Source organism: Chenopodium album, chromosome 3 (assembly GCF_948465745.1).
Source record: "Chenopodium album chromosome 3, dcCheAlbu1.1, whole genome shotgun sequence".
NCBI lineage: Eukaryota > Viridiplantae > Streptophyta > Magnoliopsida > Caryophyllales > Amaranthaceae > Chenopodium > Chenopodium album.
In genome coordinates, this window is record NC_137836.1 from 14519597 (window position 1) to 14546224 (window position 26628).

Sequence of the window (26628 nt, forward strand, 5' to 3'; positions counted from 1 at the left end):
AGTGGTGTGGTCTCTCTCTTCGTGACAGATTTGTAGGGTTTCTTCACGAATTTAGACTCCGCACACACTTCACATTTTTCAAATCCATCTAATGACATATTTGGGAGCAAATTTAAACTTTTCATTTGTTTCAATTTGTTGCACCAACATGACCCAATCTACTATGCCATAATTCAAAGGACTCAAAAATATAAGAAGAAGTAGTAATCTTATTCATTGAAGGAACAATTACAATCTCAAGAACAAATATGCCCCCACTAAGGTAGCCCTTTCCAACATACTCCCCATTACGGGTTAACACAAGTTTATTAGCATAAAAAACTAACTTAATTCCTACTTTGTTCAACAAAGCACTAGAAATTAAATTTCTACGAAGAGAAGGAACATATAGCACATTGTGAAGAGCCAAGGTCTTCCCTGAAGTCAGCTTCAGAACCACTTTGCCCTTTCCAAGTATCTCAGAGCTGCTTGAATTTCCCATGTAGACTTGTTCACCTTCCTTTGCATCTTCCATACTGACAAACAGGTCCTTGTTAGCACAGAAGTGTTTAGATGCACCAGTGTCCACGATCCATTCACTGTTGTTCTCAACCAGGTTGACTTCAGAAACAACTAAAGCAATGACATCTTCATCCTCATTCTCTACCAGATGAGCATGACCCTTGATTCCTCCACTTGATTTCAGATTTTTCTTCTTCTTGTTTTTGCATTGTGAAGCAAAGTGCCCCACTTCACCACATGACCAACACTTGCCAGTGACTTTCTTCCCAATCTTGCCCTTAGCTTGGAGATTTCCCTTCTTCTCAGAGTTCCCCTTCTTGGCACGATTATCACTTGCTTTCTTGTTAGAGTCAGCACCAGATTCAACAAGGTTAGCCTTAATTGCTAACACATTTTTAGGCTTAGAGTAAACATCCTAAAGCCTATTGGCTTCCTCAATATTCATGTGGCTCACAAGTTCTTTTAGGGTTAGATCCCTCTTTTTATGCTTGAGATGATTTCTATAATCAGACCAGGAATCAAGCAATTTTTCAATCAAGACATTAGCCTGAAGGATTTCACACATCTTCGTACCCTGAGCAAGAATTTAAGCAACATAATTTTCATACACATGGACTTGGTCCATAATAGGCTTTGTATCAACCAATTTGAAATTCAACCAATTTCCAGTCACATACTTCTTTTTCCCAGCATCATCAACACCATATTTCTTCTCTAAAGACTCCCACATCTCCTTAGCAGATTTTATATTGACATATAAATCAAATATGTTGTTTTTCATGCTGTTCAAAAGATGACCTCTAACGAATTTATTATCACGATAAAATTTCTTGATTTCAGATTCATTAGCAATAATAGTAGTGATCCTTTGACTAGAACTAGATTCTTTATTCCCAGGAGCAGGAGTACTAGGAATTTCAATCATGGTATTGATTTGCTCAATGGGTTTTGGAGCATCCCAAAACAAAACATAATCAATCTCTACTTGTTCAAAGGCAATCAACATCCTTTGTGACCATATCTTATAATTAATTCCATCAAGAGACTCAACCTTAGAAAGATCTAGGTATAGACGAGTTTGAGAATTGCTAGTCATGATATCAATAGAATAAATCAAATTCTATTTCGCTTCTAAATTGTTGGTAAAATAACTGTTGAAATCAATAACAAACAATAAAAGATTAGAACTTTCCTGGATTGAAGATCCCAAACTCACAGTCGCGCCGTGGAACGAAATCCACTGCCTTAGAAGCAAAATACGCCACCACCGGTACAAGTTTCCTAGTGACGCACGCCCCCCAAGTTTAATGCAACTCTCTTCGTAATCCGTGCACCCGAACTCGAAGAGTGGAATTGCTCAAGAACTGTTCAGATCTCAAAAGGTAGGTTTGTGTTTTTCGGCTAGAAAGTGAATGAATGTCATGAAAAAGTAAGACTCGTATTTATATGAGTCCTGAAAAAGAGAAACACGTAATCAAACCGACCTAGGAAAAAGGCGGGCCCGATCGGGCGAGCTGCCGCCCGATCGATCGCGAGATCGAGCTTCTCCAGGCGTAATGTCGCGCCCGGCCGGGCGGACACCGCTCGGTCGGGCGATCTGAAATCCCCATTCCGGGAGAGCCATCGGGCGAAGCCGCCCGATTGGGCTCGTCAAAAACTCGAGTCCGCCGCCCGGTCGAGCGAAGCCCGCCAGATCGGGCGCGAGAGATCTCGTAGAAAAACTCTTGTCCGTCGCCTGGTCGGGCAAAGCCGCCCGATTGGGCGCGAGAGTTCCCGATTTTTCCTTGACCACCTTCGCCTGATCGGGCGAGAGCCGCCTGATCGGGCGCGAGTCTTCCGTTTGCATTACTATTTCCAACAAAACTATGAGATTAGATTTAAATTAAATACTATTTCGGTTCCTAAAAGTTCGACTTACTTACTATTCTGACCACATTTTATGATTTATACAATTAAAATAAATTAACAAGTTTGATCTTATTAAATTCCCCTTAAGATAAGTTTTTCAAAAATCAACTTTTTTATAAATTTTACTTATACATAGCCGAATTTATTAGTGATCAAATACATTCATTGAATACCGTGCAAATACAAAGTGATTCGAAATTTCAGGAACAAAGGGGTACTTTAAATGCGCACTTCGAAGGTTATATCATGAATAATCATTATTGAAGTTCAATTTAATATAAATCTATGGAAAGAATTAAATTAAAATAAAGAATTAAATTGAAATCACCCTTAAGATTGTACCTTTCACGCTTTGATCAAAAGGTAGGTAAATCCTTGAATTTTTTAATAGAACCTTCGAATTTCTTGAATATGAGATTGAAAGTTGTTTAGTTTTGTCAAATTAGTTTGATTAGACTCTCGGTAGCTTGATTGTAGGTTTTCTAAATAACTGTGTATTAGGGGTATATATTGTTTAACAAGGAAAATAAGATAATAAAAAGAAACAATGGAAACTAATAATCCCATCTTTACTCCATTTTTTATAAACAATCCCACATTTTGAAATTTCATAAACAATCTCACCTTTGAAAGGGTTCTTCCATTAACAATCCCTGACCGGTTGGAGTATTTTGTTAACCGGTTCTCTTAGGTTTTTTTGCCACGTGTAGACACCCATTTGTGTCTCCCCAAAACCAAATCCAGTGATGAGTATATTTCACGTCGAATCATAATCGAATGAAGTGAAAGTGTGGAAAGTCTAGTGTTGTGGTTAGTTTTTATTTCTTTTGTTCTCTCTATTTTTGAAAACCTATTTTAAGAAAACAACCAATCCAGTTTGGTTTAGTCCATGGCAAGGGTCCAATAATAGTGTAGTTGGGTTGGGCTCGAAAAGAGCTTTCCAACGATATATTATAACCCCAATTCCGATGAATAATGAGGAAGTTATGGCCAAATTGCTAAACTTGGCCCGGTTTGATATTTATATGCGGCTCAATGATCTAGGGGAGGGCCTATATTGATTTATCATTCCTAATGCAATTAGGATTGATTATAGTCTTCTAGGTTCTTCTAGAAGGTTCTTCTAGAAGGTTCTTTTCATTCCTAATTTAATTAGCATTGATAAATTGACTTTGGTTGACTTTTTAGAGTTTTAATTAGAATAAAAGAAGTGTTTTTAAGGAAAATACGATTTTGTCCTCTCGTAAGTCTAAATTTTATCAAATTAAGAAAATGTGTGAAAATTTATTTCCAGCGCCTGGCGACATGACCAGCGCCTGACGACAGGTTCAGCGCCTGGTGCCACTCTTGGCGTCTGGCGCCAAATCCTGTTGTTAGCGCTGCAGTCGTGTTTTATTCTTTTCGAAACCCTGATTATTTTTTATCATGTCTGGCTGATTTTCATTATAAATAGCGTCCTTAGACCTCCATTTTTAATCATCAATTCTTCTGATCAATAATTCTCATCAACAATCACCAACTCTCTAATTCTCTTCTCTCTCTAAGCTAAAGCTTATTTTTTCTCTCTCTCTTTTCTAAACTAGCCTTTTCCATACAAAATTCCGCATTCACAAGATCTAGACACACCTAGCCAAGTTCGAAGTTGCCTTCCCCCTGGACGTGAAAGGTTTTAATTTATGAGGGTTTGGTCCCAAATCTCTCTTTCAATTATTTAATTTAATTGTTAGTTTTGATATTTTACTTGAAGTTAATAACGTGTGTATTTTGTTATTAGAAAGAGGTACGAGGCATCCAAGTAAGTGTTTTAATTGTTTGCATTGCTATTATGATATATAAATCATGTTTAGGTTGTTATTATGATTCCTATTGTCATGTTAAGGTGTTTTGATCTTCCTAGTATCATGTTTAGGGAAAAGGTTATAATATCAAATATGCTTATTATGATTTCTATGATGCCTTTTATTTTCTTTCCTAATAGCATGTTAGTATCATGTTAGGGCTAAAGCTTTGATTTTTATTGTTTAATGACATGCTAGGGTTTGTTATTAATCTTGTTAGTATCATGCCTAGGATCTTGCTATTATTATGCTTTAACATGATGATGATTATTTTTATGATTCATGATTATTTTAGTTATGATTGTTATAATTATAATTGTTATGATTATTATTATGTTGCTTTATGTTTATGTATTGTTATTGCTTGATCACACCTTTTATGCATGTTTAAAGGGAATTGGTACTTGTAATCACGCTTAATAAGATAATTAATAATCTTGTTTAGGTTGATATGATTATAATTCAAGTGATCGCCAATAATAGTTTTATTTGTGCATTAATATTCAACCAACATAGATAAACAGGTTTAGGGTAAACCTATTGATTACATGTTAGTCAGAAAGCGCACATGAATATGATAAGAATAAAGTAGAGGCTTATTATTAGGGCAGGTTCAGTCTCTTTTAGGTTGGATTTGTACCTTTATCCTCGAACTACCAGTCATGGTTCCAGACCTATTGGAGTTGACGATCTCCTTGATTGTTAAGAGGTGTAACCTTCACCCTCTGAACGGTTTACAAGTTCCTAAAACTTGTTGGCGACTCTTTTGCTCTAGCTTCTTTCCCTTTGGACGCCACCGTACTTTAGTGTATGATCACAGTGGGGTTCAAGTTTAGGATAATGCTTGAAATATTCCCTACATTTTTTGGCGACTCCAATGGGGTGGATTTTTATTTTAATTCCTGAAATTTATTTCAGCAATGATTTAGAATGGGTGGATGAGACTCGAAAAGTTCTTAGTATTTCATGTGCGTAATTTTGATTAACATTATTGTGATATGCATAAAAAAAGATCTCATTGGAAAGACCATCCGTAATGAGTTAAAAACATAGGATTTTTACATGTAGGAAATTTGATAATATCTTTCACAACTAGGATCGAAACAATGATGCGCGAAACTGGAAAATTTTATCGAGCACAAAAAGATGCTGAGGCATGTAGGTGCTAGCGTCAGAAAACAGAGTCTGTCGCCAAGGATTTGACTCTGGCGCCAAGCGCCAGAGCCAAATCGTGGCGCCGAACTCTGTTTGCTGGCGCCAAGTTTTTCCAATACCGAGGCAGAAATATGCGTTCTAATTTTGACTGGTTTTTAGCACTGTTTGCTCGATCCTACTTCCTGATTGAGTTTTTCTCACTTTTCTGAAACCCATATGTGTTTTACATATGGACATAACCCTCTGGGAATTCATGCTCCATCTACCTGATTGAACGCTTTGTGCAACAAAGGGTACATCCGAGAATGTTGAATTCACCAAACCATGGAAGCGAGTTTTTTAACTCGCGGTGTCCCATCCACTCGCGCCAACCCTTCAAAAGGTAAGGCTTCCGTGCGGTGCATCCGGACAATTAACCATGGACCCTCTTTGACTAACCCATATCCCGAAATTTAGAGAACTAGAGCCATGGTTAGGTTGCAAACTCATTGCATCATATTGTGCTTACTTGCCTATTTGTGCATTATTTGTTGTGCATACTCTATGTGTTTTTCCTAATCGTTTGTTTGACTTTTGTTAAGACTAAATAAACTGATTAATGACTAAAAGAACTTTGTCTAATTAATTAATTAATTAATTTGAGTAATTAGGGTCTAATAGTTTAATCAGAATTGATTTTATACGACTTTAGGCATGTCCTGTAGAGTAATAATACTGAAAGCAATCCCAGATCAACGTTCCAGAAATGGCGCCAAGATTTGGACTGCAGCGCCACACTTTGTTGTGCAGCGCCTGGCGACAGCTCTGTCGTATGGCGCTACACTGCAAAGTGCGGCGACAATCCTTTTGCTTTGGCGACAGTTTGCTAATCAATTCAATTATTTTGTTAATAACAATACCTTTGTTAAGCCCTTAATTGAGTCTAGTCACATAGTCTAGCCACATGGTATTACACAAGAGTCTTAACATGTCATCTACACTCACTACACTTACTAGTCGTAGCACACACTTTGACTATATGTCACCATGATCATGTCTTAGGTTCATGCATGAGTCGGTTTTTTCCGTCATTTGAGTTGGGGGTACATTCTTCTCCTAATTTTTTGATCTCTCTATCTACATCATGCTTTCCCCATATCACAATATTCATTCTTCCAACCTCCTTCGATCTATTGCATGTTGAATAGAATTTGAGTCAAATAATTAAAAGTGAATATCCCTAATTTCCCTTTCCATAGTACTTGGTCAAGGAAAGAAGGGCGATTAATCAAGGACAACACCTTTGTTCAAGTCTTACTTTTTGATAAACCGGTTGGTCAAAAGAGGAAAGCTAAGAAGATAATGGCGAGTCAAGATGAAGTCAATGAACTTAGGAATCAATTGACTAACGTGACTGAGGCGTTTAAGACTTTAATAACCCTTCAAATAAATGACCCTGTGAAGCAACAACGAATGGAGCTCATGCAAGAAAGCTTGAGCAAGCTATCTAATGACTATAAATTCCAGGGCATTAGCTCACAAGGGGTCTTAGTGGACAAGGAGCTTCTTCCGGAGAAGTTCAATGCCACTGACATCCCTAAATTTGAGGCAATAGATAATCCTTATTTCCACTTAAGATCCTTTGAAACTATAATGAACATTAAGGGGGTTGATAGGAAAATCTTTCCTTCCTTGTTTTCTTTACCTCTTGAAACCGTTTGTCAACAATGGTTTTTTTCCCTTGACAAAGAGAAACCTCTTCTTGGGATTCTATAACAAACGCTATCATAGATAGATATAAGTGCAACATCCAAGACGAAACAGATCACAAACAACTTGAGATGTTAAAACAAAAATAAAACAAAGGGTTCACTTCTTTGTTCAACAAATGGAGGGAAACTTCCGCTAATATAGTCAAGGTTCCTACCGAAAAAGAGTCTGTAAGGATGTTCATCAAGAACCTTCAAGAAAAATATGCAAAGCACTTAAAATACCAACACAACTTGAATAACTTGAATACTTTCAAGGTTGTGTATAATATAGGCATTGACGTTGAAGAGGACCTTCTAAAAGATAATAGTGCGAGAGGAAAGAAGAACGACCATCGTTCTTCTTACTCTCCCATTAATGAAATACATGCTACGAACACCTCTAAATCACGAATCCAAAGGTCGAAAAGAGTGTTCACTCCACTTGGTATGAGTTATGAAAAAGCTTTTGAAAAGCTACACCACAAAGGACTAGTTATGCCTATAGGACCTATCAAAGACATAGTTCCAGAAGCAAGGCCACCTAAGTGGGATCCTAATAAACACTGCAAATATCACCAAGGAAAGGGTCACGACACTGAGTGGTGTTGGAAACTCAAAGAAGCTATTCAAGATTTGATCGATGACAATTAAACTTCCGAGATTCTAGCCATCGCAAAAGATCAAACATCCTTCGACCCTTCACTCCTCATCACACCTGTAGGTGAGCCCATGATCAAGATAGCTTATATAACCTCTCTTGATGAAGTGGCCATGATTTAGGAGGATGAAAGTATTTTCTTAGATAATACCAAGGAAAACTTGTCAAGTCTAAAAGAAGACGTTCGAAAACTGCAAGATGTCATTGCCATGCTCTTAAATATGGTAGAAGGACTAGCAAATCAGATGATGGTTATCGAACGAAATCCCCACCAAGGATTTAATGAAGAACTCAATGCTCCTAAGCCACGGGCAAAACGGACCATTGAAGAATACACACCAATAGGAATGACTTACAATGAAGCTTTTGACTGTCTTCACGATCAAGGTTTCATTCACCCCATTGGTCCCAGTCAAGACCCTCCGCCTGAGAAACGGTCTCCCAATTAGGACCAAAATTCTTATTGTCGATACCATAGAGGTCGTGGTCACACCACCGAGGTATGTCTCGCTCTCAAAGATTGTGTTCAAGACCTCATTGATTCAAATCTCCTTCATGTTCCTCCGCGCGATAAGAAGGTCAAGGCTAGTAACAATAGCAGAAGTGGCTGGAAAGGAAAGAAGAAAAACAATCCTTCTTTTGAAAACGCCCACTCTAGTAACAATGTTAGTAGCTTTAACCATAACGGTGTCTTAGCTATGGATAATCAAGAATATAATAAGAAACCCAGGAGAGAGTTCACACCCGTTGGAATGACTTATAATGCTACTTTTTATCATCTCTATGATCGAGGATTAATCAAACCTATTGGCCCTATCGAGGATCTAACACCAGAAAAGTGATCTTCAAGATGGGATCCCAATTCCTATTGCAAGTACCATCGAGGAAACGGTCATACACGGATGAATGCTACAGGTTTCAAAATCTCATTCAAGATCTCATAGAAGCAAACAAGATATCATTGCCTTTAGCTAGCAAGGAGACTAAATGTTGATAAAGGAAATGACGCAAGGCGAGCTTCAATGACAAGATTTAGTGACCTCTTTTTCCTATTTCTTTTTTATTTTTTTCCTTTCCCCGATAAGTCTAGCATAGGCACCTTTCTTTCCCCTTACATTTACTTTGTAAAACTTTTCTTTTTATTTTCCCTTTAATAAAAACGAGCATTTATTTCCTTGCATATGATCATTTCATTACATTGCATTAAAAAAAAATCCATGTCAAAGTAAGCACAAAGTATACCAATGATTTGAGGCACCTCTTGTAGCCACATCATATCACCTTTCACCCTTCAAATATGCAATCCTTTTCCGATAAACCACTTTGAGCCTCGCCTAACGATAGAATCTTCATTTTTTCAACCCATATCTACCTAACTTTGGGATGGGATGGTGTGAAACTTATGCAATTTTCAAATTCATAAAAAGCTTGAGCGACTTCAAAGATTAAAATAGCAAAAAAAAAAAAAATTAAATAAAAGTGTACAAAAGGGCAAGTGTTCCAATGTCATTGATATGAACATGTCTTCGATATGAACACGTCTCAGATTGCGTTTCTTATCAAGTGCTCGGTACTGTGCCTGAGAAACATGAATGCCAAGTGAGTGATAAACCGCATGATAAAAAAATAGAGAGCTAAAAAAAGATTTAAAAGCCTCAAGCATGAAAATAAAAAGATTCAAAAGCAAGGTTTCATACCTTGGGGGGGGGGCTTATCTAGGATCTTCAACCTTTATCCCTTTCTTCTTCTATCTTTAGCCTAACCACGTTATAACCCTTAAAAAAGACCTTTTTGAGGTATACACACACTTGTGCAAGGTTCGGCTAGAGCTACGTTTGGCCTGATTCCTAACGGATACGTAGGTAACCTCACATCGAGATGCGGCCGTAATAAAAATGCATTCACATTCACACATCATGATCATATCAAGGGATCTCCTATGCTCATCCCTATCTACTTAGAGATAGACTTGCGGGCTTAATGATATGTCCATTTTGTATAATGTTTTACCCCTTTCCCCTGGTCGTTATTAGTAGTGTTTTTGGCTTTTTCGGGCCACTTTTATTACTAATTTTTGTTTTCTAGTGTTTTCGTAGTTTTAGTTGTATTTTACAGGCAATTGCACTCTTGGAGCATTTTCTCGGGCTTTATGGATCAACTACGGAAGCTAGAAGGACACGACCACTTTTGGATCCCAGGATCGGTGAGAGCCGGTGATTAAGGGCTCGGTAATTGGGATCCCGAGGCATTTGGACCAAGTATTCAAGACCCGAGGAGGAAATCCGGATTGGGCCGAGAAATCAAGCCTAATCGAAGTCCAAGCCTCAAGGTGAAGCGCGCCCGATCGGGCAACCTCTAGCACGATCGGGCGCGGCAAGGCTTTGGTGCTGAGCGTGCTATAGCGCGCCCGATCGTGCGAGCATCTAGCACGATCGGGCGATGCTGATGGGAAGGAACTCGTAGAAAAAGGCGCGCCCGATCGGGCGCGCGTTTTTAAAAGACCTGACTAGTTTATTTTTAATTTTTGTTTTAGAAAACGTTTAAGTATGAATTTTGTACGGATTTTTAGATTACCTTCTTTCTTAGACTTTGTCTCTCTACTTAGAATTTTTCTCTCTCTTAAATTCTCTCTAAACTTTTGTTTTTAATTCTTCCATTAATTCCATATTTCTTTTTGGGAACAATTTCTTCCCTTTTAATTTCAGTTATTTTATTTGCTTCCTTGATTATGCTTTTATTTATTTATTTGATTAGTTTAGTTATGATGATGTGTGAGTAGATTAATTTCTAGGGTTTATGGGGATCTAATAAATGATATGAAGGGGTAATTTTGTGATTGTTAATTATCAATGCTTTGTTGATTTCCTATTTATTGTTTTAATGCTATGCAATTAGGTTTGGCCAGATTTAATTGTATGAGTTTAGCAATATTAATTCGAGATTCGACAGATGAGAATTGATATTTAGGCTTAGTTTCAATAGGCGGATTAATTTATAAATGGTTAAGTCGAGATTCGACAGATGAGATTTCATACCGGTAATTAACTCTGTGATTATAATACGTAGCGAAAGCCCTTTATAATCTGATTAACCAATGCTTGATGATTGCTTATTATGAATTGCCCTGGAATATTGTTTATTAGTGAACCTATGCCCTAGGCCTTTAATATTTGATTTTCTCCCTACTTTATTCCTTTCGACTTTATTCTTCGTAGTTTAGATTTTACTTACAAAAATATTGGTTACTTAGATAATTTAGATAATAATAATTAATTAGGAGTAAAAAGACTTGTTTCCGTGTGGAGTTCGACCCTACTTCCCTATCTACTTTAGTTAGAGGATTTAGGTAATTATTTTTTATTAGGGGATACGACTTTACCCTGTCACTTGATCCCTACATCATTAGCTTACCTAGCCTAAGAGTCACCATCATTTGACTCTTCTTTAAATAATATCTTTTTCCACAAACTTAGCCCTTGCGGCCTAACTTTAGAATTACTTTCACACACATCACAGATACATGACCAAATAGTCTTCCCCTTAGGAACCCTTTGTCATGAAATCTTAACACAACATCGAAGCATACTTTGTCATATCAACATCAATCATCATTGCATCATAAAGTATGAAGTACTTAGCCTCCGCGCCTAAGTCACCTGAATACTTTCATTATCAAGTCAACTAGGATAGTCTAAGATGTTACAATCCTTGTACCGTGAGAGACAACATTAACGAATTAAGCTCATTCAATATGCACCTTCAAAAACTTCGTTTCTTTTTTTTTCGTGTCTTTCTTTTTCGGGAGAAAGTCGGTACCCTCCACAAAAATGACGGAAATCTTTTGCTTTTTTGTATTTTTGAGTCGCACGATCACAATACAATGCACACACGAGTCATGATTCACACGTGTCAATTCACCTTGGGTCAACCTCAAGTCAGTCCAATCACCTTAGGTCAACCCTAAGAAAAACATCAAGCCTTAGGTCTACCCTAAGAAAAGCACCAGCAAAGTCTTTTGGCTATCTTTTGATTTTTACAGGATACAACCATTCAGCAAAGCTCCTGTTCGCAGCCAACCGAACGATTGCAACAAACATTCAAGAATCAAAGCTCTATTGTTCAGAGACGCGTAGACAATCCTTTGAAAGCTCTTTTGTTCAGAGACGCGTGGACATATCATCAAAGCTCTTTTGTTTAGAGACGCGTGGACATTTCTTCCAAAAGCTCCATTGTTCAAAGACAAGTGAACACAAAAGCTCCATTGTTCAGAGACGCGTGGACATATTAAAAAAAGCTCTTTTGCTTAGAGACGTGTGGGCCTATCATTCAAAGCTCTTTGTTTAGAGACGCGTTGACATGTATTTCAAGCTCTCCTACTCAAAGACGCGTGGGCATCCTATTAAAGCTCTTTTGTTCAGAGACGAGTGAAAAATCCTCAAAAAGAAGCTCTTTTGTTCAGAGATGAGTGAACATTAACAGCGGTAAAGCACGACCACAACATCAAAACAGCAATATGGCGTTCCATGGCTTGTGGAAGGTTGTCACGACGGCAAATGCAACAAATTGGTTACTCCCAGAGACGTGTGCTCGACGGTGCAAGATACGTGTTTCTTAATTCTCTTATCTGTTTTAACTAACGCTAGTTTGTAGGAATCGGCGTTACAAGAGTGATTTAGGATCGCAGAACGTTTTGAATCACTCTCCGTCCCGATCGCTACTTTGACTTTTGTTTTCGAAACTTGCGTCTCTCCAAACCCAATCAAAGTAGGGGCTTCTGTAGACACCCATTTGTGTCTCCCCAAAACCAAACCCAGTGATGAGTACCTTTCACGTCGAATCATAATCGAATGAAGTGAAAGTGTGGAAAGTCTAGTGTTGCGGTTAGTTTTTATTTCTTTTTGTTCTATCTGTTTTTGAAAACCTATTTTAAGAAAACAACTAATCCAGATTGGTTTGGTCCATATCAAGGGTCAAAAATAGTTTAGTTGGGTTGGGCTCAAAAAGAGCTTTCCAACGATATATTATAACCCCAATTCCGGTGAATAATGAGGAAGTTATGGCCAAATTGCTAAACTTGGCCCGGTTTGATATTTATAAGCGGCCCAATGATCTAGGGGAGGGCCTATATTGATTTATCATTCCTAATGAAATTAGGATTGATTATAGTCTTCTAGATTCTTCTAGAAGGTTATTTTCATTCCTAATTTAATTAGCATTGATAAATTGACTTTGGTTAACTTTTTAGAGGTTTAATTAGAATAAAAGAAGTGTTTTTAAGGAAGATGCGATTTTGCCCTCTCGTACGACTAAATTTTATCAAATTAAGAAAACGTATGGAAATTTATTTTCAGCGCCTGGCGACAGGTTCAGTGCCTGGCGCCACTCCTGGCGTCTAGCACCACGCCTGGCGTCTGGCGCCAGATCCTGTCGTTGGCGCTGCAGTCGTGTTTTATTCTTTTCAAAACACTGATTCTTTTTTATCATGTCCGATTGATTTTCATTTTAAATAGCATCCTTAGACCTCCGTTTTTAATCATCAATTCTTCTGATCAATAATTCTCATCAACAATCACCAACTCTCTAATTCTCTTCTCTCTCTAAGCTAAAGCTTATTTTTTCTCTCCTTCTTTTCTAAACTAGCCTTTTGCATACAAAATTTCGCATTCACAAGATCTAGACACACCTAGACAAGTTCGAAGTTGCCTTCTCCCTAGATGTGAAAGGTTTTAATTTATGAGGGTTTGGTCCCAAATCTCTCTTTTAATTATTTAATTTAATTGTTGGTTTTGATATTTTCCTTGAAGTTACTAACGTGTGTATTTTGTTATTAGAAATTGGTACGAGGCATCCAAGTAAGTGCTTTAATTGTTTGCATTGTTATTATGATATAGAAATCATGTTTAGGTTGTTATTATGATTCCTAATGTCATGTTAGGGTGTTTTGATTTTCCTAGTATCATGTTTAGGGAAAAGGTTATAATATCAAATATGCTTATTATGATTTCTATGATGCCTTTTATTTTCTTTCCTAATAGCATGTTAGTATCATGTTAGGGCTAAAACTTTGATTTTTATTGTTTAGTGACATGGTAGGGTTTGTTATTAATCTTGTTACTATCATGCCTAGGATCTTGCTATTATTATGCTTTAACATGATGATGATTATTTTTATGATTCATGATTATTTTAGTTATGATTGTTATGATTATAATTGTTATGATTATTATTATGTTGCTTGATGTTTATTTATTGTTATTGCTTGATCACACCTTTTATGCATGTTTAAAGGAAATTGGTACTTGTAATCACGCTTAATAAGATAATTAATAATCTTGTTTAGGTTAATATGATTATAATTTAAGTGATCTCCAATAATAGTTTTATTTGTGCATTAATATTCAACCAACATAGATAAACAGGTTTAGGGTAAACCTATTGATTACATGTTAGTCAGAAAGCGCACATGAATACGATAAGAATAAAGTAGAGGCTTATTATTAGGGCAGGTTCAGTCTCTTTTAGGTTGGATTTGTACCTTCATCCCCGAACTACCAGTCATGGTTCCAGACCTATTGGAGTTGACGATCTCCTGGATCGTTAAGGGGTGTAACCTTCACCCTCTGAACGGTTTACAAGTTCCTAAAACTTGTTGGCGACTCTTTTGCTCTAGTTTCTTTCCCTTTGGACGCCACCGTAATTTAGTGTATGATCACAGTGGGGTTCAAGTTTGGGATAATGCTTGAAATATTCTCTACACCACGTGTCGGATTTTAATAGGTTTATTCTAATTTTTAAAAATTAAAAAAAAAACCAAAAAAATTAATAATATAAAAAAAAAACCCCAAAATTCCAGCCTTAACCCCTACCACTGCCTTCTGGGCTTCTCTCATCCCCGCCTCTGCTTAGGGGTGTAAATGAACCAAGCCGATCAATAAACTACTCGGGTTCAAGCTCGTTCATGTTCGTTTATTTGATTAATGAGTCGAGCTTGAAAATTTTTTGAAGCTGGTTTAATAAATGAGCTTGAACGCGAACATAGATATGCTCGTTCAGATAAATTCATGAACAACTCGTTTATTTATGTTTGCGAACTACTCGTTTGTTTATATTCCTGAATTATTGATTTATTTACAATTGTTGATTCAATTCTCAAGTTTTCTTTTTTATATAAGATTTAATTCTCCACTTAAAATAAGGATTTAATTATATGCTATTTTTTTTAGATTTTCAAATGTCAAAGTACAAAGCTCGTTTATTACAGAAGCTCGTTTATTACAGAAGCTCGTTTATTACTAAACTCATTCATTATGAAATTCTCGTTTATAAGCTCATTTAATAAATGAGCCGTCACGAACCGTTCGCGAACATATAGTCTACTAAGTGAGCCAAGTTTGAACAGATTTTTGAGCTCTCTTGAAAGCTCGGGATCGTGCTCGGCTCGGACTCGCCTTAATTAAATGAACTTGAACATGAACAAGGTAATACTCGGGTTGGCTTATTTACACCCCTAGGCTCTGCTTCCCTGGCAACCCAACCCAGTATCTCTCTCGCATCCACAATCTTCAATATTTAGCTCACTTTCTCATACATTAATCTCAATTTTGCCGAAAAATCATCACAATACCGTCAAATTTCTCGAGGTTTCGGTTGGGTGGGGGGTTTGGTTTCATTTATGAGATTTAGTGGTGTATGGTATGTGGTGGTAGTACAGGTGAAGGTGATGTTCAGTTCAGACGAGGTTGGGGGGTTTCGTTTTTTGATGGAGGTTGCAACTGGGTGATATCGGGTCTGTGATGGAGATTTTGGGTGACGTAGGTTCAACTGAGGGTCGTGTTTGGTTCAGGTGGGTTTAGGGCTTTGGTTTTGTTGATGGAGGTTTGGTGGCATCAGGTGACTTGGTCTATGGTGGAGATTTCGAGTGATTGTTAGGATTTCAAGCGGGGTTGGGGTTTCAGCTAAGGTGGTGGCTGCATTTAAGGAAAGTGTTTGTGGTGGTGGTTTCGGGTTGGAGACTTGGAGGGAAGGTGAGGTAGTGATCACTTGTTTAGTTTGGTGGGGTGGAAGTTCAGTGGTGTTGTACGTGGTGTCATGGAAGGGAAGGTGGGAGGAGATGATTTTTTTTTTTTTTTTTAAAAGAAGGAAGAAAAATTGACTAGTTTAATTGGTTACATGTAAAAGAGATTGTTAAAAGAAGATTAGGGTGAAAGGTAGGAATGTTTTTGGAATTTCAAAAGGTGAGATTGTTTATGGAAGATGGAGGAAAGGTAGGATTATTAGTTTCCATTTTTTCTAATAAAAAATTGAAAAACTCTTGTGAAATGTAAAAGTTTGGTTAACAAGTAAAAGGAGTGGCGGGGGCAATTACCTACGGGCACAAAAAGAAGTGACGTGAAATAAATGTAATTTATATTACCTCCATTTCATATTATTTACAACGATTTGACATAAAGTAGAGGGGAAAAATGTCTAATCGTTGCAAATAATATGAAACAGAATTAGTATGTAAAATTTGTGCATGTCAAGTTGATATGTTATACAGGTGTGATTTTAAATTTATCATAACATTTTATTTCAAACTGTCAAACATGAAATAAAATAAGACATATAATATATCCTTAGAAAAATCTAGTAGTCAACTTTCTAAATCAATTAGAATCAAGTCAATATCTTAAGCAGATTTCAAGATATGACTAAGGCCCCGTTCTTTAGAGGTGCTCTGCTCTGCTCTACACTGCTCTATTTTCAAATAATAATTAATAATAACAATAATAATTAATATTCAATAATAATAATAATTACTATTGTATTGATGATTATAATTTATTATTTTGAATAATTATAATAATTATTGGTATTAAAAATAATTTTAATAATTATTAATATTAATAATAATTAATATTTATTAATTATAATAATAATAATAATTAATAATAATAGTTATCATTATTAATATTTAATAATTCAAACTATTAAGAATTAATATTTAATAATATTATTAATTAATAATTTCTAATAATTAAAACAATTCTTTCAAAAAAATAAATAATAATAATAACAATTAATAACAATTTTTTTTATAAACAATTGATATTCGATTCAAAATGTGTAGAAACATTATATGTATGTGGGTATTGATTGTTAGTTCATTGAGTTGAATTATTTTTCAACTCTTTCCATAGAATTTAAGAATTAAAAAAAGAGGTTGTTTTCAAGTAGTACTTTGTATATCATTATTATTTTTATAGTTAAAAATATATTATTAAGACAAATTTATAAGTAAAATCATTATTACTCATTAAATCATTTTATTTTAAATTTTTGGTGAAATAAATATAAGTAAACCGTTGTCTTTTATCTTTCTACTATTAACATATGTTAAATATGGTATACATATATTTATGTTTTCACTCACCTAAATTAATGGTATATGCATTTAATAATAGTAATAGTAATAGTAATAGTAATAGTAATAATAATAATAATAATAACATTAATAATAATAATAATAATAATAATAATAATAATAATAATAACATTAATAATAGTATTATTATTAATAATAATAATAGTATAAATAATAGTAATAATAATAATAATAATAATAATAATAATAATAATAATAATAATAATAATAATAATAATAACAACAACAACAACAACAACAACAACAACAACAACAACAACAACAACAACAACAACAACAACAACAACAACAACAACAACAACAACAACAACAACAACAACAACAACAACAACAACAACAACAACAACAACAACAACAACAACATTAATAATAGTATTAATAATAATGTTGAAATCTGCTCTGCTCAGCTCGGCTCTTCTCTGCTCTGCTATCCTGAAATCTGCTCTACTCTGCTTAAATTTAATCTGCTCTGCTCTACTAACCCCTGCTCTGCCCAGAAATTCAAAAGAACAAGCCCTAAATAGTGCACGGGTATCGGTTTAAAGTCAATTTTAGTATTTTTCTCATATCTCTTTTGTTTCAAATCTAAATTAGGCACACTTATCATACATCATCGAAAAACATATTTTAATACTCTGTAGCATCTATCCATATAAGTTTCAATCTAGGAAATCAAATTAGCTTGGTCGAGTTATGAGAATAGAAACTTTGGAGGTTATGAAAGGGTTTAGGCTAATGAAAATGCAAAAATGACTTAGGCCCCGGTCTTTAGAGTTGCTCTAGTTTCTCTGCTCTGCTGAGCCCTGCTCTGCTCAAATCAAATCTGCTCTGCTCTGTTCTGCTCGGCTCTGCTCTTCTTTTTTTTCAAATAATAATTAATAAAAACAACAATAATAATTAATATTCAATAATAATAATTAATATTGTATTGATGATAATAATTTATTATTTTGAATAATTATAATAATTATTAATATTAAAAATAATTTTAATAATTATTAATATTAATAATAATTAATATTTATTAATCATAATAATAATTATTATCAATAATAATATTTAATAATTCAAACTATAAAGAATTAATATTTAATAATATTATTAATTAATAAGTTCTAATAATTATAACAATTCGTTCAAAAAAATAAATAATAATAATAACAATTAATAACAATTTCTTTTATAAACATTTGATATTAGAATCACAATGTGTAGAAACATTTTATGTGGGTATTGGTTGTTAGTTCATTGACTTGAATTATTTTTCAAATCTATCTATACATGTTAAGATTAAAAAAAGAGGTTGTTTTCAAGTAGTACTTAGTATATTATTATTTTTTGTAGGGTAAAAAGTTATATGATTATGATAAATTTATAAGTAAAATCATTAGTACTCATTAAATCATTTTATTTTAAAATTTTTGTGAAATAAATATAAGTAAACCGTTGTCTTTTATCTTTCTACTACTAGCATATGTTAAATATGTATATATATATATATATATATATATATATATATATGTTTTAATAATAATAATAATAGTATTAATAATAATGTTGAAATCTGCTCTGCTCGGCTCTGCTATCCTGAAATCTGCTCTGCTGAAATTTAATCTGCTCTGCTCTGCCCAGCTCTACCCAGAAGCTCAAAACAACAGGGCCTTAGAAAATGTTCGTGGAGTAGAAAACAATAGCATTGGGTCAGAACAATTTTTTTTTCAAGCAATTCTTTGATCCATTGCGCAACCCGAGCCAAATTAGATGGTGATGTACATTTAATCATGGAGGTTTCTCTTGAGAATAAAGACGCATTTTTTGTGTCTACAATATTGGGTATAGGTTTTTGACAATATTATAGCAAGAGTAATTTTTTTTTATTGCCTTATTTTGTTTCCTTTGTCAATCAATTAAATTAGTTTTCAATTATCATTACCTTAGCTTTTTAATTTGTTTAATGCATATATTATATTATATATCATATTGTTGGTGATTCATATTTTGTACATCAACGTTTCCACTCACCCTCCCTTCTTTATCAGTTACTTCCTCATTTTTAATACTTGCAACACTTTTCTTTTCATACTTGTCAATTTATTATTTAAATCGTTAATATCTTAACTTAAAAGTAAATTATAAGTATATAATATTAAAATAAAATTAGTCGAGACGAATCTAATAAGATCCCACATCACTATATTTGCTTAGCTATAAATCATCAAACCTAGTCAAAGTAAAAAAAATGTATATGAATAGTGCAAAATTCAAGCTGTTTTGAGAATAAAAAAAAAAAAGTATATAATAGAATAATGTCTTTTAATATTTTAATTTGCACTTGATTTATATGTACTTTCATGAGTTAATATTATATTATGCAATATAATCTTCCTAATTGTTTACTTCTTCAATTTTTATATATACTAGACTTACTATTTCATTGCAGTGTTTTAAAATTTACACTTGGCATGCATAGCTTCAACCCTTCACACCCTTATTATTAATAAGTAAAGTAAAAAAAAAATGTGATCCAATCCTTTAAGGATATTATTAATGAGTACAAATATAAAAATGTTACCCCACAGTAATATAAATTGAAACAAATACTATCTCCGGTCCAATTTACTCGCAACAAAGGAATATTTATGTCTCACAAATAATACCCCTTTGTTGCGAGTAAATTGGATCGGATGTAGTATAACAAGATCTCACATGATACATTTTACGGCTTTAACTAACATATAATTAGCAAATACAGTTAAATGAAAATATGTAAATAATGCAAATTTTCAAATGTTTAAACAAAAAGGAAACAAATAAAGAATTTATTAGTACCTTCTGTCCTTCTCTCAAGTTTTACAAAGCTAAAAAACTTTTAAAAGCGGGCACAACTATATTCAGTCTGTTATGGATACAAATTTTATTGTGTGTAGTCAAACCAATTTGATATTCTATTACCATAACCACACATTCAAAATGCACTATTTTATTTTCATTTAAAGTTGAAGAGAAAGCTCTACCGAGTTAAAACCTTGCACAATTTGTAGTTTTAATACTCGCAACAGATGTACACCCGACAATTGGCTACCAAATGTGACATAATATCATACCAAAAAATACTCCTAATTTTCTCCGTTATGACTCTTGATAGTCGTTGTATAAAGTCGAATCTTCCTTCCATTCTTTGGATGCACCGGTCTTGCATTTTTTTCCACATCCTACCCAAAACAATGGAAAATAAATTAACATCCATTTATGTGCAAGTAGTTATCACGTTCTTAGCTAGTTGTTCCTTGACAAGGAACTTTGTGAACGAGAAAGATCAATTCAGTAATAAAGCATCATGTTAATAGATACGAATCATACGACATCCACAAAATATATACTTGTACTCTTAACTTACGTCATGAACAACTTCTCGCATCATTGCTACTTGATGTTCCGAAATTGTAGCAACCTATTCAAAAAGAAAATTAATTTATAAAACATGCATATAAATTATGAATCTTTCAATCATTAGAGAAAAATGTGCATAGTTTAATAAGTTTATGATAAAGTTTACATATATACCCGTTTATCGACAGTCCAAATGACACCTTCGGTACAAGGAGAAGTGGTTAATGAGCCCATATATCTGTAGTAATTATTTCCTCTAAACTTTATTTCTCCAGGATTAATTTCACCAGCGTTTGTCTTGTCTAGTGCATGAGGTACTAATTCTAATTTTTCATGAACTGTAAAAAAAATTGCAAAATGTTAAGCAATTGCTTTTTATTTTAAAAAATAAAAAACAAAGTTTAAGTTAAACCAATGATTGATTTAGGTTGTGTACTATTAACTTATTGCAAATACTAGTATTTGTTAATTGTAGAATTCATCATATCATATTAGACCTTTTTGCTAAATTTTATAAAATATGTGCTTAAAAAATAATTATACTTGCATACTTGACAAATACAAGTTGATAAGAAGCTAAATATATTCAAATTGAATGGACAAATGATGTTAAAGTTTAGTCAAATCAAGAACTCAATTGAAATCACATCAGATCAGATGAACCAAGAATAACCCTTAGTTTATCTATTAACATACACTAAAAGCAAATCTTTCCATGACATTTGTCATTACCTTGTTAAAAAGTTACCCGCATTTTCGCTGTTTTTTTTTTTCTCAAAATCTAGAACTAAACTATTTATACCTAAGGATATTTATTTTCTAGTTAAGGCAAACACATTGCAAGCTATATCATGAGTTACCTTTGCGAGTGATAGGACGTAGGGCTATTATTCCTATAACCTTAAAGAGGTCACTGTCTGATACCAGTGTTTCACATTCTAGTCAAGACAAATCATTTCATGTACAGGCTTTCACTGGCTGATCAGTGCTGAAAATACATGGATAGATATATAATTTTTTGAATATTAGGATAAGTGACTGTGAAATATTCAGTCTTATTTATCTAAATAGTAGATGCAATTACCTATGATCTATCACCATTAAGTCGCGTACAAAAGACTCCTTATTTAGAGTTGTCAGAATCTTCCTTGGTTCTCTTACAACATACAGCACAATAACAAGTATATCTATAACAAAGAGAAAAGTGTAAGCTTTTAGGTGCCAAGCAATATATATATATATATATATATATATATATATATATATATATATATATATATATATATATATATATATATATATATGGATTGAAAAAGCTGCTGAAATTTGTTGAATACCATGTCTAGCATCATCATCAGCAACTCTTGGAATAAAAGCACGCAAGTGATTGGTACTTTGGAAAGATTATTTCTCCTTCAGGATCTAAGGATTGGATGACAGTTCTACTTCCTAATACCATCTGAAATGGAAGATCTGATTCTTTCTGCCTATATTGTTGATCAAGTGGTCTGATCAAGGCATTAGCAACGTCATAATTGCCTCTAAACAGAAGCACATTTTTATACGCTTCAACTTGATCACCAAAGAGCGTGAGCTTCAAGCGATTTTTCTATCATATTATATAAAACACAATAAGAATATGAGATCATATATCTACACATAATGATTTCTAGAAAACATAATTTGCATTTGCGTATGACATGTGTAGAATATACCTTGTCATCCTGTACTATTATATATTGGTATATGATTTTTTTTTAGATTTTTGTGGCCGACCTTTTTTAGCAATATTGACCTTTACTTTATACGATTTACTCGATGCATCGAGTTCATTAAGAAACCTTCGTTGGGGTGCCATAACAAAACTGACTATTTCAAAAAGACTAATTAGGTATAAGAAATTGAAAGAAACAAAACTTTTTTACAACTTTACAAAAGGATTACTAATAGTTAAGTAAAATGCATGTGGTACAAAGATTACTACAGAATCACAACAAGCTTATGCATAACAATTGGCACTCGTTACAAGAGAAAATTTTATACAAGAAATGACGATATTAGCAATATTTACCACAAAGACTAATCTGTGTTAATAATTAGAAAAATTGGCTTGCTTAGAAACTATACAGTAATAATGCTCATATTTTACACAAAAGTTGATTTTTTTATAACAGTAATAATGATCATAAAACCTAACTCCTAGCTTCTTAAAATAATCTAGCCTTTAAAATTTTCCTTGCTTTTAAACAATGACAAAGAGGAGCTTAGCATTATTCATCTTAAAACTAACATAGAAATGGTGGACAAATTGGTAATAATATGTTTCATAGGCAATACTATTTGAACACACTGACCATTTGTACTTAAATAATTAGTAATTCAATTCAATTTGGCAAACAGAATACAACAATTAAGCTAGTAACTCGTGGAAAAACCAAACCTGATCATCACAATAATTAGATCAGTGTTAATGGGTAAAGATATGAATTTAATAAAATCAAAGTTTAATTATAAAGGTATTTGTAGTATTATATGTACAACATTGGTAAATCAATTTACATATCTAAATTAATTCATCCTATATACTACCATTTTCCATACTAATACAGAACTAATTTTCTATTGCAAATTTTAGAGTTTTAGGGTTTTGTAATAAACTAATTATTGTCTAAATACATGGTGCATGTAAATTTGGAATTCCAATTGATAAGTAACAATAACATTTTTAAAGCATAGACAATATTAACAATGAAATAACATAAACAGATTTTGTATTCTGACAAAAAAAAAAAATGCCTTTTTCCTACTTATAGTATCCAATGTTCTATAATAAATGCTATCATGTTTATAAACGTGTAGATTGATATTTAGTTAGCATAATATTTGGTTCTCAATTTGACTATAAATTTCAAAGAAGGAAATTGAAAAGTAAATAGAGTCTTCATACCTGACAGCAAACAGAGCCAAAGAATGTGACAACAAAGTTGGTATTGGAGAATTGATTATACTATTGAGTTCCTTCTTCTTGCCTCTTTCTTTTTTTTTTTTTTTTAATAAAAAAGGAGAAATTGCGTTAGATTAGATTATTACTCTAGCTTATGATGTTAATATGAGCTCAATTGTAGCAATGAATTTATAGGGGCTAGAATCTAGTGGAAGCTTAGCAAAGATAACCGTATTCAAAGTTACTATGTGTGTAAATAGTGGTCTGCTGTATTTTTTGCTTAAATTCAGCATTCCATACTCCTATAGTGACTAATATGATACTCTATGGATGAGTAGTATGTACTTTAATTGAATATTTTACTATGTACTTCTATATATTTTCTATAGGCTATTTACATCAAAAAATTATATTTTAGAGTAAGTTACATTTAATCTATATTGTTTATGTGTTGTGTTTTAAAATACATAACTCGCTATGAGCATACGTTAATTAGTAAATCTCGATTTATAATTCTAGTTGCCCTTAATTTAAAATTTACCATGATTAAATGTATAAAATTTATGCTAATCATTTACACGTGTTTCATGTTATTACTTTATCGTAAAAAATGATATCACTTTATCGGACTATACAAATACAATCGAAAATTTTAAACTATGCTTGTACATGACCATAAACTTGATAAGGTCATTTTTATTAAATTTTAGTGCAATTAATCTAATTGTATTTTTATTTTTTCAAGGGTACCTTAAAAGTTCATAGTCAAGTGGTTTTCCTTAATTTCCTCTCATTCACTTATATTGTCTTTTAACAAAATCTTATAGATGTTTGTCAGTAGATTGCACTTCAGTGAAATTTGTTCTTCCTTTTCTTTCTATTTTTCTCTTTTTTATTTCTTTGAAAACCATGTAGCCTTACGTGAGCATACCACTTAAAAACTTTGTCACCACATTATTGGGTGAGACATGTAGTATGGTTAGAACAAACCAACATTGTCACATCTATAATAAAATAAGAGCTATGCACTTATAATAGGAAAGTCTTAAAATAGACACATATGTGTGTACATTTATCTAATACAAGAAGCTACGATTAATTTTTTTCAGCAGGACATTTGTTGTTACATAAGAACAAAAGATCATCTTGTTTTGCCATTCTAGAATCGTAATTTGGTTGCTGTGCCACTGCAGATTAGATAAATACTCCAGCTTGATCAATTTCAGAATCATCAACTCCTTGATGTAGCACTGCAATTTAGATAAACACTCTAACTTGAGAAATACATTACTGCAAAGCTGTTAATGAATCTAAGAAATTTGGCCAAAAAAGGAAAATAGTTGATAAAATAATATTTTATATACTTTATTATATCATTTTAATGCTATTTTAGAGTATAAATATATAAAATTATAATGCTTTGTTGTCTTATTATGAGATTTTATATTGTAATACTCGATTAATTATATTTAGTGAATTATACTCATAATAAGCTCGTTTTAAGAATTAATCAATGAATTTGATTTCCCTTGTATTTTAATATTTTTTTCAATAGATAATTATAATGAGCATAATCTATTTTTATTATTTTAGGGAAAGGAGCTCAAGTCAATGTTCAATAGTCAAGTGAAATGAAGCAAAAGAAAATAATTAAACAAAGAAAGCCCACTTGACTTCCTCACGTGATACACTTCACCAAAGAAAGAATGAAAGTGGGTTGAAAACCCACGAACTCAATACTTTAAAAAAGAAAGCAGCAGCGGCGGAGAAGAGGCAGAACATAGAGAAGAAAACCTAAACCCTCAATATACTTGTAGACACCCAAAATTTGTCTCCCCAAAACCAAACCCAGTGATGAATACCTTTCACGTTGTTTGATTATCGAATAAAGCGAAAGTGTGAAAAGTCTAGTGATGAAGATGTTTTTATTAAAAAATCTCTTCTTTCTGTTTTTGAAAATATTTCTTTTCTTACCTTATTTTTGAAAAACGAGGAAGTTATGTCCAAATTACTAAACTGGGCCCGGTTTGATACTTATATGCAGCCCAATGATCTAGAGGAGAGCATAATATTGATTTATCATTCCTAATGCAATTAGAATTGATTATAGTTTTCTAGATTCTTCTAGAAGGTTCTTTTCAAACCTAATTTAATTATCGTTGATAAATTGACTTTTGTTGACTTTTTAGAGTTTTAATTAGAATAAAAGAAGTATTTTAAAGAAAAATAAGATTTTGCCCTCCTGTACGGCTAAATTTTATCAAAATTAAGAAAACGCATGGAAATTGTCTAGCATAAGCACTTTTCTTTTCCCTTAGATTTATTTTGTAGGGTTTTTCCTTTTTTCTTTAATAAAAAAATGAGCATTTATTTCCTTGCATATGATCATTGCATTGCATTGCATAAAAAAAAAAAATCATTGTCGAATTAAGCACAAGGTGTACTAATGATTTGAGGCACCGCTTGTAGCCACATCATATTGCCTTTCACCCTTCAAATATGCAATCCTTTTTTGATAAACCACTTTAAGCCTCGTCTAACGATAGACCTTTCATTTTTCAACCCATATCTACCTAACCTTGGGAGGGGATGGTGTGTAACTTATGCAATTTTTCAAAGAAAAAAAGTTTGAGTGTATCAAAGATTAAAATAGCAAAAAATAAATAAAATAAATAAAAGTGTACAAAAGGGGAGTGTTCCAATGTCTTTGACATGAACATGTCTTTAATATGAACACGTCTTAGATTGCGTCTCTTATCGAGTGCTCGGTACAGTGCCTGAGAAACATGAATGCCAAGTGAGTAATAGACCTCATGATCGAGATTTCCCACACTTATTAAAATAAAATAAATAAAGCAAAAAAAAAAAGAAATAAAAAAGAGTGAGAAACCTCAAGCATGAAAATACAAAGATTTACATGCAAAGTTGCATACCTTGGGGGGCTTATCTAGGGTCTTGAGCCTTTACTCCCTTTCTTCTTCAACCTTTAGCCTAACCACATTACAACCCTTAAAAAGACCTTTTTGAGGTATACACATACTTGTGCGAGGTTCGACTAGAGCTACGCTCGGCCTGATTCC